Genomic DNA, 16,130 nt, shown 5'->3' on the forward strand with positions numbered 1-16,130 from the left:
GTGTTTGACGTCCCACTCCCATAACCCATTGGCATCTACTCTGTCATGCCTCTTCAGAAACTTGTATGTAAATCTGATCTGGTTATCCTGGCCATCACTGATCTCCAGATTAATGCCACTGAAATCTGACACCACTTGATTTACTTCACTCCTCCTTGCAGGAGCTTATTTTACACAACTTCACTCTCACATTTCAACATACTGCAACAGTGTCATAGAATGCCTATACTGTTGGAAAGAGGCCAATCAACCCACTATGCTGCAACAACCTTCCTTAGGGCACCCTACCGAGACCCAGACCCAGACGCAACCTGCTATCTTATCCCCCTAACCCCAAACACCAACCTTCCTTAGGGCGCCCTACCGAGACCCAGACCCAGACGCAACCTGCTATCTTATCCCCCTAACCCCAAACACCAACCTTCCTTAGGGCACCCTACCGAGACCCAGACCCAGACGCAACCTGCTACCTTATCCCCCTAACCCCAAACACCAACCTTCCTTAGGGCACCCTACCGAGACCCAAACCCAGACGCAACCTGCTACCTTATACCCCTAACCCCAAACACCAACCTTCCTTAGGGCACCCTACCGAGACCCAGACCCAGACGCAACCTGCTACCTTATCCACCAAACCGAAAATTTCCGATAGCTTATCCACTTTGCCTGCACACCTTTGGACTGTGGGAAGTAACTAGAGCACCAGGAGGAAACCCGCGCGGGCACGGGGAGAATGTGCAAACTTCACACAGACAGTCGCCCGAGGATGGAATTGAACCTGGATCCCTGGTGCTGTGCAGCAGCTGTGCTAAACTTCAAATATGATTACTGCCTGTGAAATGGTTTGAGAAATATTAAGATGTAAATTAAAGTCTTTCAGTGTCTCTCAATTAGCTAAACAAAATATTTTGACAATACCTTAAATGTCCTCCTTTTGAAAAGAGGGGAACCAAGTGATAAGCAGGAATGAAAGCTGACGTGAGAACGAGGGGATCCTCTTGAGGCGGTTGTGGCGGGGGCGGGGTGTGAGGGATGTGTTGCGGGAAATGCGAGAGACGCGGTCAAGGGCGTTCTCGACCACTGTGGGGGGAAAGTTGCAGTCCTTGAAGAACTTGGACATCTGGGATGTGCGGGAGTGGAATGTCTTATCGTGGGAGCAGATGCGGCGGAGGCGGAGGAATTGGGAATAGTTCCTCCGCCTCCGCCGCATCTGCTCCCATGATAAGACATTCCACTCCCGCACATCCCAGATATCCAAGGTCTTCAAGGACTGCAACTTTCCCCCCACAGTGGTCGAGAACGCCCTTGACCGCGTCTCTCGCATTTCCCGCAACACATCCCTCACACCCCGCCCCTGGGACAACCGCCTCCAGAGGATCCCCCTCATTCTCACACACCACCCCACCAACCTCCAGATACAACGCATCATCCTCCGACACTTCCGCCATCTACAATCCGACCCCACCACCCAAGACATTTTTCCATCCCCACCCCTGTCTGCTTTCCGGAGAGACCACTCTCTTCGTGACTCCCTTGTTCGCTCCACACTGCCCTCCAACCCCACCACACCCGGCACCTTCCCCTGCAACCGCAGCAAATGCTATACTTGCCCCCACACCTCCTCCCTCACCCCTATCCCAGGCCCCAAGATGACATTCCACATTAAGCAGAGGTTCACCTGCACATCTGCCAATGTGGTATACTGCATCCACTGTACCCGGTGTGGCTTCCTCTACATTGGGGAAACCAAGCGGAGGCTTGGGGACTGCTTTGCAGAACACCTCCGCTCGGTTCGCAACAAACAACTGCACCTCCCAGTCGCAAACCATTTCCACTCCCCCTCCCATTGTTTAGATGACATGTCCATCATGGGCCTCCTGCAGTGCCACAATGATGCCACCCGAAGGTTGCAGGAACAGCAACTCATATTCCGCTTGGGAACCCTGCAGCCTAATGGTATCAATGTGGACTTCTCGAGCTTCAAAATCTCCCCTTCCCCCACCGCATCCCTAAACCAGCCCAGTTCGTCCCCTCCCCCCGTTGCACCACACAACCAGCCCAGCTCTTCCCCTCCACCCACTGCACCCCAAAACCAGTCCAACCTGTCTCTGCCTCCCTAACCTGTTCTTCCTCTCACCCATCCCTTCCTCCCACCCCAAGCCACACCTCCATCTCCTACCTACTAACCTCATCCCACCTCCTTAACCTGTCTGTCTTCCCTGGACTGACCTATCCCCTCCCTACCTCCCCACCTATACTCTCTCCACCTATCTTCTTTTCTCTCCGTCTTCGGTCCGCCTCCCCCTCTCTCCCTATTTATTCCATAACCCTCACCCCATCCCCCTCTCTGATGAAGGGTCTAGGCCCGAAATGTCAGCTTTTGTGCTCCTGAGATGCTGCTTGGCCTGCTGTGTTCATCCAGCCTCACATTTTATTATCTTGGATTCTCCAGCATCTGCAGTCCCCATTATCACTGATGTCTAGTCCTGAGCTTTGTTCCAATATTTTCCCATAGGTTTTCCAACAACATTTGCATCATTTCTGCTATTTCCATGTGATCTAAATGTCAATGGGAAGGCCAGCATTTGATGCCCATCCTTAATTGCCCTTGAACTCGGTAGCCGAATGGTGGAGTCCCAAGATTGTATGGTACATTGATTTAGAGCTTGGGTTTGGATTTGGGTTTTAAGTCAAAAGTCTTCCTATGCAAGCTGAGGATAAAAATGATGCAAGCTCGTTTGTGAGGTCAGTATTACCTCCCCTGATGAGCCATTTGCTGTGGAACTTTGAGGCCTGAGCCTCATAGACTGTTGAGATGTACACTTTGAGATAATGGGAACTGCAGATGCTGGGGAACCTGAGATGCTGCTTGGCCTGCTGTGTTCATCCAGCTCCACACTTTGTTATCTAACATCATTACCATGATGCTGTTTCAAACCCACACCACCTCTGGCAAACCTGCAGTCCACTGAACACTCAGTGTTGTATCTCCCACTTCGAGGACAGAAGGTCTACAATCATGGCCCACCTACCGCTGAAGATTGACTGAACAGGTTGACTAAAATAATGACTTTCTTTTGAAGAAGGTGTCTGCTGGCTTCGGCTTTCATTGCACCTCTCAGTTTGCCCACTAGAGGGCAAACACAGCCAGCCAACTGCATTGTCCGTTCCTCATGTGAATGAACCAGGAGCGAGATACACCGTGATCAGCTCTTTGGGATTGTCTTGGCTTAATGAACAATAATCAGCATTTTTGTGGCATTTTTAACATGGTAAAATGTCCTAAACAATGACCATAAAAATCAATTTGACACTGAGACAGTTGTGGAGACATTAGGAGAGATGAGCAAAAGTTTGGCAGAAGAGGCAGGTTTTAAGACCTACTTTGAAGAGGTAACAATGAGCTGACAATGATATTGAGGGAGGGAATTCCAAAACTAAGGGGGCTGCCAGCTTAAAGCATGGCTGACAATTCTGGAATAAATAAAATTGGGAATGGGCAGGAGCCTAGAATTGAAGTGCAACACATAACTCACAGTGTTTTAGTGCTGGAAGAGGTTCTGGAGAGAGAAGGGTTTAGTTGTGGAGGGATGAGCTCATACAAAGTTAAGAGGTGAATGGGATCTGGTGTGAGTTATGAGCAGCAAGCTTTGGATCAGCTTAGGTTTGTGGAGGGTGGAACATGCGTGGAAAGCCAGGAGAATATTGGCAAAAGACAGGGATGATGTATCAGCAGAGAAAGGAGCAGAGGCAAAAATGAAAAATTAATCTCTGAGATTTTGCTGTGGCCAAGGGAGGAAATTCACAGGGTCATTAAAAAATATTTGTTTGTTAATTTCTCTAAAAATATTCGAGAAAGTGAAAGAATACTGCTTTGCAAGACCATCAAAAATTACTCAACCAGATAATGGAAACCACATTAATTTTCCAATTGGTTTAGAAAAACAGTGTGCCTTAAACAATCAACGTTTCCATTCACCTACAGTGATCTTTGCAGAACACCACTGGCCACTGAGCACCAGGCTGAATACTTTCCATCTACTACCACCCTCTGTCTTCTATTGGACAGCCAATTCTGTATCCAGGCAGCCAAATTACCCTGAATCCCATGCCTTCTTACTTTCTGAATGAGTCTACTATGTGGAACTTTATCAAATGCCTTGCTAAGGTCCATATACAACACATCCACTGCTCTACTACCTTCATCAGTGTGTTTTGCCACATCTTCAAAGAATTCAATAAGGCTTGTGAGGCATGACCTGCCCCTCACAAAGCCATACTAACTATATCTAATAAAACTGTGCTTTTCCAAGTAATCATAAATACTATCTCTCAGAATACTCTCCAACAGTTTACCCACCACAGAAGTAAGACTGAATGGCCTACAACTCCCAGGACTATCCCTATTGCCTTTCTTGAACAAGGGAATAATATTTGCCACCCTCCACATGGCACACTCCAGTGGACAGTGAGGACGCAAAGATCATTGCCAAAGGGGCAGCAATCTCTTCTCCTGCTTCCCGTAGTAAGCTGAGGTATATCCCATCTTGCACAGAGGACTTGTCTATCCTCATGTTTTTCAAAATTTCTAGCACATCATCCTTCCTAACAACAATCTGTTCAAGTATATCTGCCTGTGTCACACTGTCCTCACAGACGTCAAGGTCCATCTCACCGGTGAATACTGAAGCAAAGTATTCATTAAGGATCTCCCCTACCTCATCTGACTCCAGGCACAAGTTCCCTCCACTATCCCTGATTGGCCTGGCCCTCACTCTGGCCATCCTCTTTTTCCTCAAATAAGCATAGAATACCTTGAGGTTTTCCTTAATCCTACTGCCAAGGCTTTTTCATGCCCCCTCCTAGCTCTCCTAAGCCCATTCTTCAACTCCTTCCTTGCTACCATGTAGACCTCCAGAGTCCTGCCCAATCCTCATTTCCTCAAACTTAAGTAAGTTTCCTTCTTCCTCTTGACTAGGTGTTCCACATGTCTTGTCATCCAAGGTTCCTTCGCCTCACCATCCCTTCCTTGCCTCAGTGAAACAAACCTATCCAGAACTGCTTGGATACAGAATTGGCTGGCCAACAGAAGACAGCGAGTGGTAGTAGAAGGAAAATATTCTGCCTGGAAGTCAGTGGTGAGTGGAGTTCCACAGGGCTCTGTCCTTGGGCCTCTACTGTTTGTAATTTTTATTAATGACTTGGACGAGGGAATTGAAGGATGGGTCAGCAAGTTTGCAGACGACACAAAGGTCGGAGGTGTCGTTGACAGTGTAGAGGGCTGTTGTAGGCTGCAGCGGGACATTGACAGGATGCAGAGATGGGCTGAGAGGTGGCAGATGGAGTTCAACCTGGATAAATGCGAGGTGATGCATTTTGGAAGGTCGAATTTGAAAGCTGAGTACAGGATTAAGGATAGGATTCTTGGCAGTGTGGAGGAACAGAGGGATCTTGGTGTGCAGATACATAGATCCCTTAAAATGGCCACCCAAGTGGACAGGGTTGTTAAGAAAGCATATGGTGTTTTGTCTTTCATTAACAGGGGGATTGAGTTTAAGAGTCGTGAGATCTTGTTGCAGCTCTATAAAACTTTGGTTAGACCGCACTTGGAATACTGCGTCCAGTTCTGGGCGCCCTATTATAGGAAAGATGTGGATGCTTTGGAGAGGGTTCAGAGGAGGTTTACCAGGATGCTGCCTGGACTGGAGGGCTTATCTTATGAAGAGAGGTTGACTGAGCTCGGTCTCTTTTCATTGGAGAAAAGGAGGAGGAGAGGGGACCTAATTGAGGTATACAAGATAATGAGAGGCATAGATAGAGTTGATAGCCAGAGACTATTTCCCAGGGCAGAAATGGCTAGCACGAGGGGTCATAGTTTTAAGCTGTTTGGTGGAAAGTATAGAGGGGATGTCAGAGGCAGGTTCTTTACGCAGAGAGTTGTGAGAGCATGGAATGCGTTGCCAGCAGCAGTTGTGGAAGCAAGGTCATTGGGGTCATTTAAGAGACTGCTGGACATGTATATGGTCACAGAAATTTGAGGGTGCAGACATGAGGATCAATGGTTGGCACAACATTGTGGGCTGAAGGGCCTGTTCTGTGCTGTACTGTTCTATGTTCTATGTTCTAACTCGTACCAAGCGCTCCCTAAACAACCTCCACATTTCTACCGTGCATTTCCCTGAGAACATCTGTTCCCAATTTATGCTCTGCAGTTCCTGCCTAATAGCAGTGTAATTCCCCTACCCAATTAAGTACTTCCCCACATTGTCTGCTCCTATCCCTTGCCATGACTATAGCAAAGGTCAGGGAGTTGTGGTCACTATCATCGAAATGTTCTCCCACTGAGAGATCTGACACCTGACCTGGTTTGTTGCCAAGCACCAAATCTAATATGGCCTCCCCTCTTGTCAGCGTATCTACATATTGAGTCAGAAATCCTCCCAGGACACACCTGTCAAAATCTGCTCCATCCAACCTATTTGCACTTTGTAGGTTCCAATCGATATTAGGAAGTCATCCATCACTTCTGCACCTCTCCAAACTCTGCCTCCCAATCGGTTCCTCAGTTTCTCTGTTGCTATTGGGGCGGGTGGAGTTCTATAAAAAAAACTCCAAATAAAGTGACTGCTCCTTTCCTGTTTCTGATTCCCATCCTTACTGACTCAGTAGACAAGCCCTCCCCAATGACCTCCCTTTCTGCAGCTGTGATACCAGCCCTGATTAGCAATGTCCCTCCCCCACCTCTTTTACCACCCTCCCCTTTTCTCAAGAAACATCTAAACCCCGGAACATCCAACAATCATCCCTGCCCCTGTGATATCCAAATCTCTGTAATGGCTACAACATCATAGTTCCAAGTACTGACCCATGCTCTAAGTTTGTTACCCTTATTCCTGACAATTCTTACATTAAAATAGAAACATTTCAACCCATCATACTAACTGCAACTTTGCCCTATCAACTGCCTCACAGGTTCTCTGCATGCTATATCTGCCTCTTTGTGATCTTTATAAATGGCTTGGAAGAGGAAGTGGAAGGGTGGGTGAGTAAGTTTGCCAACAACACGAAGATTGGTGTTGTTGTTTGCAGTGTGGAGGGCTGTTGTAGGTAACTGCGGGACATTGACAGGTTGCAGAGCTGGGCAAAGAAGTGGCAGATGGAATCCAACCCGGAAAAGTGTGAAGTAATTCGTTTTGGAAGGTCAAATTTGACTCCAGAATGCAGGGTTAATGGCAAGATTCTTGGCAGTGTGGAAGAACAGAGGGATCTTGCGGTCCAATGCCCATAGATCCCTCGAAGTTGCCACCCAAGTTGATAGGGTTGTAAAGAAGGCGTATGGTGTGTTGACTTTCATTGGCAGGAGAATTGAGTTTAAGAGTCACAATGTTATGCTTCAGTTCTATAAAACCCTGTTTAGACCACACTTGGAATATTGTGTTTAGTTCTGTTCACTTCGTTATAAGAAAGATGTGGAAACTTTAGAGAAGGTGCAGAGGAGATTTACCAGGATGTTGCCTGGATTGGAGGGTAAGTCTTACGAGGAAATGTTGAGAGAGCTAAGGCTTTTCTCATTGGAGCAAATAAGGATGAGAGGTGACTTGATGGATGTTGCAAGATGATGAGGGGCATAATATGTAGAGTGGATAGCCAGAAAATTTTATCCAGGGTGGAAATGGCTATTATGATGGGGCATAATTTTAAGGTGATTGGAGGAAGGTATAGGGGAGATGTCAGTGGTAGGTTCTTTACAAAGAGAGTGGTGAGTGTATGGAATGCACTGTCAGTGGTTGTAGCGTAGCCAGATACTTTAGGGACATTTAAGCTACTCTTGGGTGGGCACACAGATGATACTAAAATGTAAGGTATGTGGGTTTGTTTGATCTTAGAGTAGGATAATAGGTCAGCATAACATATTGGGCTGAAGGGCCTGTACTGTGCTGTACAGTTCTGTGTTCTATGAGCTTGCCAGAGGGAAGGAAGTGAGAGATGGGAGGCCTCGTGATGATAAGTCCATGAACATGCTTATTTAGTATAATCTGTTCCTGGTTTCACGAGTAATAATGGCAGGCTCACTCCAGATTCAGCCACCTGACAGATTAATTCCATCAGGAATAGTGATTTCTTACTGCAGCTGCTGAAGTAGTAATGGGGCACAAAGATATGGAAGAGAAAACTGAATGGGTGCTCATATAGTCATAGAGTTATACAGCATGGAAACAGACCCTTCGGTCCAACTCTTCCATGCTGAGCAGATGCTGCACTTTAATCTAGTCCCATTTGCCAGCATTTGGCCTATATTCTTCTAAATCCTTCCTATTCATACACCCATCCAAATGCCTTTTAAATGTTGTGATTGTACCAGCCTCCACCACTTCCTTGGCCACTCATTCTCTGCGTGAAAAAGTTTCCCCTGGGGTCTCTTTTAAATCTTTACCCTCTTACCTTAAATCTATGCCCTCTAGTTTTGGACTCTCCTACCCTGGGAAAAAGACCTAGAGTATTCACCCTATCCATGCCCCTCATGATCAGATTAACCTCTTTAAGGTCATCCTTCAGCCTCTGCCAATCTAGGGAAAATAGCCTCAGCCTTCTTTAGCCTCCCCCTATTGTTCAAACCTTCCAACCCTAGAAACATTCTTGTAAACCTTTTCTGAACCCTTTCAAGTTTCACAACATCTTCCCTTTAGCAGGGAGACCACAATTGAACACAATATTGCAAAAGTGGTGCAACATGAACTCCCAACTCCTATATTCTGCATAAGTTTTCATGCTACAGAGCACCAGCAGAATACCAGAAGGTCAAGAGAACTGGGGACAGAGGCGAGTGTAGTGACCAGCACTAAGGAGGAGGAGCTGGGGAAGCCAAAAGGTCTGAATGTGGATAAATCCCCTGGACCAGATGGACTACACTCCAGGGTTCTGAAATTGATAGCTGAGGAGATTGTAAGGACATTGGTAGTGATCTTTCAGGAATCACTTGAGTGTGGAAAAGTCCTAGAGGACTGGAAAATAGCTAACATCACTGTTTAAGAGAGAGGCAAAAGTTTGGAAACTGCAGGGCACTTAGCCTGACCTCAATCTTTGTTAAGATTTTAGAGTTCATTATTAAGGCTAAGATTACAGAGTGCTTGTAAGTGCATGGTATAGCAGGGATGAATCAGCACAGTTTTATCAAGGGAAATCATACCTATGGAATTCTCATACAGAGAAGGATCTGGAAGGCAACTCACTGAATATATTCAAGAAAGAAATATATAAATTTTTAAATGTCAAAAGAATTAAGATATGTGTAGAAAGAAGGAATATGGCATTGAGATGGAGGATCAGCTATTGTCAAATTAAATAGCAGAATTGGCCTGAAAGGCCAAATGTCTTACTCCTGTTCCTTGTTTCCACACTTCTAGGTTCACTAAATGGTCGAAGCAATTCTCTCTGTTATTTTTGAGGGAAGTTAACTTTTAGAATAGAATATCTGCACTAAGATGCCATGGAGATTGCATGAGAATGCTCATTGAAACGTTAAAAGCCCAGCTAATGAGTAGGAATGGCACTGAAGAAGTTTAACATCATCTAGGACTAAGCAGCCCACTTGATTGGCATGACATCCACAAGCATCCGCTCCCTTCACCACCGACGCTCAGTAGCAGCAGTGTGTACTGTCTACAAGATGCACTACAGACATTCAACAAAGATCCTTAGACAGCACTTTCCAAACCCACGATTACTTCCATCAGAGAATGACAGCAGATAAATAGGAACACTGCCACCTACAAGTTTCCCTTCAAGCCAATCACCATCCTATTTGGAAATATATTGCTGATCCTTCACTGTCACTGTGTCAAAATCCTGTAGTTCCTTCCCTAACAGCATTGTGAGTCAATGTAGGACACAGGGACTGCAGTGGTTCAAGAAGGCAATTCACCACCACCTTCTCAAGGACAACTAGGGATGGGCAGTAAATGCTGTCTCGTTGGCAACCCTCACATCCCACAAGTGAATGAGAAAAGTCTCTGAATAGGAACAAAAGTCATGTGCTCCATCAAACTTTCTAACCACCCTCATTTGAAGAGCAGATGCAGGCATTGTTGTCCCAAATAATCTCCATCTGAGCTATTAGACTGTGATTCTGAGTGAGGGGGCATTGTTGAGTGAGACAGCATTTTCAGGATGGGCAATTTGTAACTGGTGGAGTACCACACGGCTGGCTGCTCGGGCCACAGTTATCTACAACATACATTTATGACTTGGATGATGGAAATGAATGAATGTTAGGTTTGATGGAAATGAAATTTACAGATGAGCGAAAAGTAGTTAGGAGGCAAGTAGTGAGAATGGTACAATGACTTCATAGACGGATACAGACAAGTTAAGTGAGTGGGGAAAACCATAGCAGCTAGAACATCATTTGAGAAAAATGTGAGGTTATATATTTTGACAGAAAGAATGGAAGAGTGGAGAATAAAAATAGAACAAATGAAGAACAAAGAACAAATGGCACAGGAGCATGCCCATTGGCCCTCCAAGCCTGCTCCAACACATTGCGCCCTTCCATACTAAAACTGTCTTCACTTACAGGATCTGTATTCCTCTATTCCCTTCCTATTCATGTATACATCCAGGACCTTCTTGAATAATACTGTTGTGTCTGATCTACTGCCTTCTCTGGCAGCATGTTCCAAGCACTCACCACCCTTTGTGTGAAAAACTAGTTCCGCACTTCTCTTTTAAACTTGCTCCCTCGCACCTTGAACTTGTGTCCCCTAGTAATTGACTCCTCCACCCTGGGAAAAAGCATTATACTTTCCACTCTATCCATGCCATTCACTATCTTATAAACTCGTATCAAGCTGCCTCCCCACCTTCTGCATTCGAGTGAAAACATATGCAGGCTATTTAACCTTTCTTTGTAGCTAAAATCCTCCTCACCAGGCAACATCCTAGTAAACCTTCCGGTAGTGTGGTGACCAGAACTGTACATACTATTCCAAATATGGCCTAACTAAAGTTCTGTAAAGCTGCAGCATAACTTGCCTATCCTTCTACTGGGTACCTTTTCCAATGAAGGCAAGCATACCATAAGCCTTTTTTACTACATAATCTACCTGCACTGCCACCTTCAGTGATCTGTGGACCCACATACCCAGATCAGTCCGTTTGCTTCTAAATGCTTAAAGATCTTGTCCCAAACAATATTTTCCAGTAATTTCCATACCATTGACATGAGCCTCACAGGCTTGTAATTTCCTGGATTATCGCTGTTGCGCTTTTTAAACAATGGGACAACATTAGCTATTCTCCAGTCCTCTCGGATCTCGCCTATGGCCAAAGAGGATACAAAGAGGCGAGGCATTCAAATGTGGGAGGTTATGGCCGAGTGCTATTTTCACTGGGCTGTTAATCCAGGGACCCAGGTAATTTTCAGTGACCTGGGTTTAAATCCCACCATTGTGGATGATGGATTTTGAATTCAATAAAAAATCTGGAGTTAAGAGTCTGATGATAATCATGAATCCATTGCTGATTGTGAGGAAAACTCCATCTGGTTCACTAATGTCTTTCAGGGAAGGAATCTGCCATCCTTACCTGGTTTGGCCTACACTTGACTCCAGACTAACGGCAATGTGGTTGACTCTTAACTACCCACTAGGTAATTAGGGATGGGCATAAACAATGCCCTGGCCAGTGATGCGCTCATCCTGTGAATGAATATTTTAAAAAGTATGCCGCACAAGGGCGTAATTGGACCGAGAAGGTAAAAGTGGTAGCATCTGCATCTCTGAGCCAGGAGGCCTGGGCTCAAATTCCACCTGGTCTAGAAGTGTGCAATTACATCTCTGAACAAGTTGATTAGAATTGTACTCACAACGGGGACCGTTTTACTACATTGGCCATGCCTCTACCTCTGAACTAGGGGACCTACCTGCCCCAGAAATGTATAATAACATCACCAAACAGATTGCTTAGAAAGTATCTGTACTCACAGTGACGGTAGTTGCTTAGAAATCCCCCAAGCCACCTGTATCAGATGGTCAATCTGTCAACAGATCTGCTGATATGTCTTCAGTGTAAGAAGCTGTCTGATCCAACTGCAGCAGCAAGCTTCTCTCAAAACCTTTTCTCCTGCTGTGTCTGTGTGCCATCGAAAGGAATAGTTAGGCTTGATACCTTTAACTGTTGCTTTAATTACATCGCTGTCCTGTCTGAAGTCCTTACCAGTTGCACTTTCTCCGGCCTCTGTTCAAGATTATGCTTGTAGAAGAACAGGTTGATGACTAGGTTCTTAACTCCAACTCCCTTATCTCTATGTTCACAGAAACAACTGGAACAGTTCCCCCAAAGCCTCACCGCAGTTTAAAAATTACCTGGAAGATTTTTGCAAATACATGTTCTTGGTCACAACCTTCCTATTCTGCCTTCCTGATCTCAAACTTGTAATGCAGTTCTTCAGGCAGGGAGTCACCTCTTCTCCAATGTTGCATTCCACCACTGTTAGACAAACACAGCTCGCTGGACTGCATCAAGTTTCACTTAGTCTTATGAATAAAGAAAATGATAGTTACATGATTCAAAGTGATTAACTAATATATTGACTTATAGAGCTTTTGAATCTGTGTTTAAAGATGAGCACTATCTTACAATTTATAAAATTTCCACAACTCTTCCTTAAGACTTTTCTCTGCCTAGTCGATGCTCCATAACTCAAATGCTGAGAAAAAAAAGATTAGTGATCCCACTGTCTGGGGAACTCTTGTCTAACCTATAGCCAATAAACTGCTCTGAAAATGCTGCACACATTTTGACAGTTGTGATAATCCATAACATTTAAATCATTCAAAAATATTCTAAATAAAACAACGTTTAATGTTCTCAAAAACAGTCAATTTGGTCTATGTCTCAATGCCAATAATATTTTAAACAACTCCAGGATCTGGATTGGAAACTACCTGATCAATAAAAAAAAGGCTTACTATGGATGTACCCAATTTGTTTACATTTTGTTGTCAAAATCCATTCATCAGTTTATGTGATGTATTGTTTATACACAAATGAACAAATAAGGGTAAAAATATTACCTTTTGTAAGTAGGGGGGAAGCATTACCTTGCTGATAGAAACAGGCAAGTTTATAAAACAATTGAAAATTGATATCACATAAGATTTGGTCAAAGTACACATAGAAATAGAAAAATGTTCGAAATACTTAACTGGTCAGGCAGCATCTGGGGAGACATAATTTTTCTGTGGGATGTGGATGTCACCAGCTGGCCAGCATTTATTGCCTGTCCCGCGTTGCCCTTGTGAAGATGGTATTGAGCTGCCTTATTGAACAGCTGCAGTCCACCTGCTATGGGTTGACCTACAATGTCATTAAGATGGGAATTCCAGGATTTTGACCCAGTGACAGTGGAGAAACGGTCATATATTTCTAAGTCAGGATAGTAAGTGGCTTGGAGGGAAACTTGCAGGGGGTGGTGTTCCCATGTATCTGCTGCCCTTGTCTTTCTGTTTGGAAGTGGTCATGAGTTTGGATGGTGCTGCCTGAGGATCTCTGGTCAAGTAGATAGTAAACACTGCTGAAGTATGGGCAGTATTTTTATGGGGCTGAGAGATGTGGGCTATGATGAGATTTGTGGCAGAATCGGATGAGAAGCCCAGTGAAATGTATCTCAGCATAGGGGACATCTTGCTCCATCCTTTCTGCTTTACACTAGCGGTGTGGCCAGGTTCTCACTAGGCAGTAGCAGGCTGCCGATTAAGAGGGGTATTGCTTGTTAAATCATTCTTGATAGTCCAATTCCCCTCATTAATATTCAGCTTCCCACCTCACCACACAAACTTGACGACAAGAGAAACCAACATGGAAACCACAGCCAGTGACATCAGACAACTGCTTGGTCTGAAGTTGTTCCATGTTGGACACACTAATGAATTGGAACACAATCCATGGGCACTGCCACATATAAGCCAAGTCTGTAGACATTGGCATCCAATATGTGCCAGCAAGTATGAACCATCAGGGCATACCCCTACGCACTTTCAGGACACTTTGCACTCCAATGCTGAATCTTGGGCGTGACCTATAACTCTCATTTAATAGATCAGCATGGACACTGTATGTTCAGGGATATGCATCCAGCCCATGGACTGGGCCAGGTTGCATCTCTGGGCTTTTCACTTGTCCTAGTGCACACTCATTGATTCTACATGGAAACATTGTGACCTGCATTGCCTCGCGTTTTTTTGTACTTTATACCTCCTCAGCCATGGATACCAGGTACACAGTATTCTGTCTCGCCATTGAGTGCAGGCACAAAGACAGGAAGCCTATCATGGTCATCAGCAGGCATCAGTCAAGTCAAGGAGATAGCTTTCAGTCAGGGGGTCCCTGTGCAGTAAGTCAAGGGCAGACTCCACTAACAGTCCAGGAGCTTGGACGTGGTCAGTCAGCCACTCACGACAGTCAGAGTCAAAAATGTCTCCTCACAACTAGCGAGGAACAAAATGTTGGGCAACCCAATGCCTACCTTGACTCTTCCTGCCCTCTGTCTGCTGTTTTCCTCCTGGAATAAGAGAGAGGCAGATATAAAGTAAAATGAAAGATGGCAGTAAGCTGTGGTGCAGGTGGGGAGGTGCCCTGAGTGAGTGAGTAGCATACGGGTTTCATAATATTGGGGATTGTGATGTGTGACAGAAGATGTTGCAGGCAATAGCGCATGAGCCTTGGTGGATAGAGCAGCATAGATACAGCGGGTTATTGGAAAGAAGATAGTGGCACTTGCACTGGTTGGGTGGAAAAACACATTGACCTCTTTCCTACTTTTCCAGACGTTCCTTCAGACACCATTGCTTTAACCCAAGTAGCAGCCTAGGATTAGGCTGACATGGGCTGATTTTGTGCTGGGCCTGGGGGACAAGGAATTTCAGTGTGCTTACCATCCTCATACAGCAAGACCTTTAGGTCCCTGCCTTCAAAGTGAGGCACTGGCCACCATGTCAAGGTCAGAAATCAGGAGGCATGCAGGGCAGCTCTGGATTGACAATGTATGTAACAGATTTTAAAGATGGCACAAGTGGGAGGAATGCCGGTCAATTCTAGGATATCCCAGTGGCAGCAAGCCGTTCTGTGAATAGCATGTGGTAAGGTGGGCCTGGAACTGGATGAGACAGACATCAAAGTGATGGGTGGTAAGGTGTAGTCATGTAGCATGAGTCAAGCCAGTTAAAGTGATGGCAAGATTACTCCCTCAATCTCGGGGCAGAAATCCCTCTTACAAACCCAACACAATTCAGACTTAGCCAAAATAATTGTAAGGTTCTGGCCAATGTCTCAAGTCAATGACTCTTCCCTTGAGCTGGGCATAAGATCAACCACATCTTTGAAACTTTCAATAAGCCCAAAATTTTGTGGGAATAGAGTTCTACATTTCCGTTCCCATTTGTGTGAAAGAATGCTTTTATTGTGTTCACACCAAGAGGAACCTATCTCTAACTTTAAGATTGCACCTTTTGTTCTGGGTTCGTTCAGCAGAAGAAAATGGGCTATCTGTGTAGACCCCCTTGAATCCCTTAATCATTTTAAGTGCTGTGACTTTCCTTCACATTTTTAACTCAAGATCCGAAAGTCAAGTGAATCCGTTAGTTCCCTGTTGCTAGCAATATTATTAGGGTGACTATTACTGTTCACGGTCAATAGACTTCCCACAATAAGTGGGCTTTAAGTCTGCTCTGATTTCAAAGAGCATCTACTCTGAAAGCTATGTGAAACATCAGAACAAATTTAATAGTACCTGCTTTGAAAGCTAAAGTTTGATGTTTTTCACTTCCCTACTTACATCTATTCATACATATTTATTTTGCGGCCTGTATTACTCACAACTGACAAGAAAAGAAACAGTGCTTTGATGAATAGCTGTAATAATGGATGGGTCACAGCCTTGTGAATGAAGTGTAGTCATTTGTAAAATACTTCTGGATGCCATTTCATCTCAACATATTCATACAACTTCAGCAATGCAGATAGGAGCCTACTGACAAGATAAGGTACAAGGACTTTGTAACTTTATTTAATTTAAATGCCAGACTGGAATATATCATTTTACTACGTTGGGTAGTAATCTTCAGTGTCTGCAG

This window comes from Stegostoma tigrinum, chromosome 6 (genome assembly GCF_030684315.1).
Source record: "Stegostoma tigrinum isolate sSteTig4 chromosome 6, sSteTig4.hap1, whole genome shotgun sequence".
Lineage (NCBI taxonomy): Eukaryota > Metazoa > Chordata > Chondrichthyes > Orectolobiformes > Stegostomatidae > Stegostoma > Stegostoma tigrinum.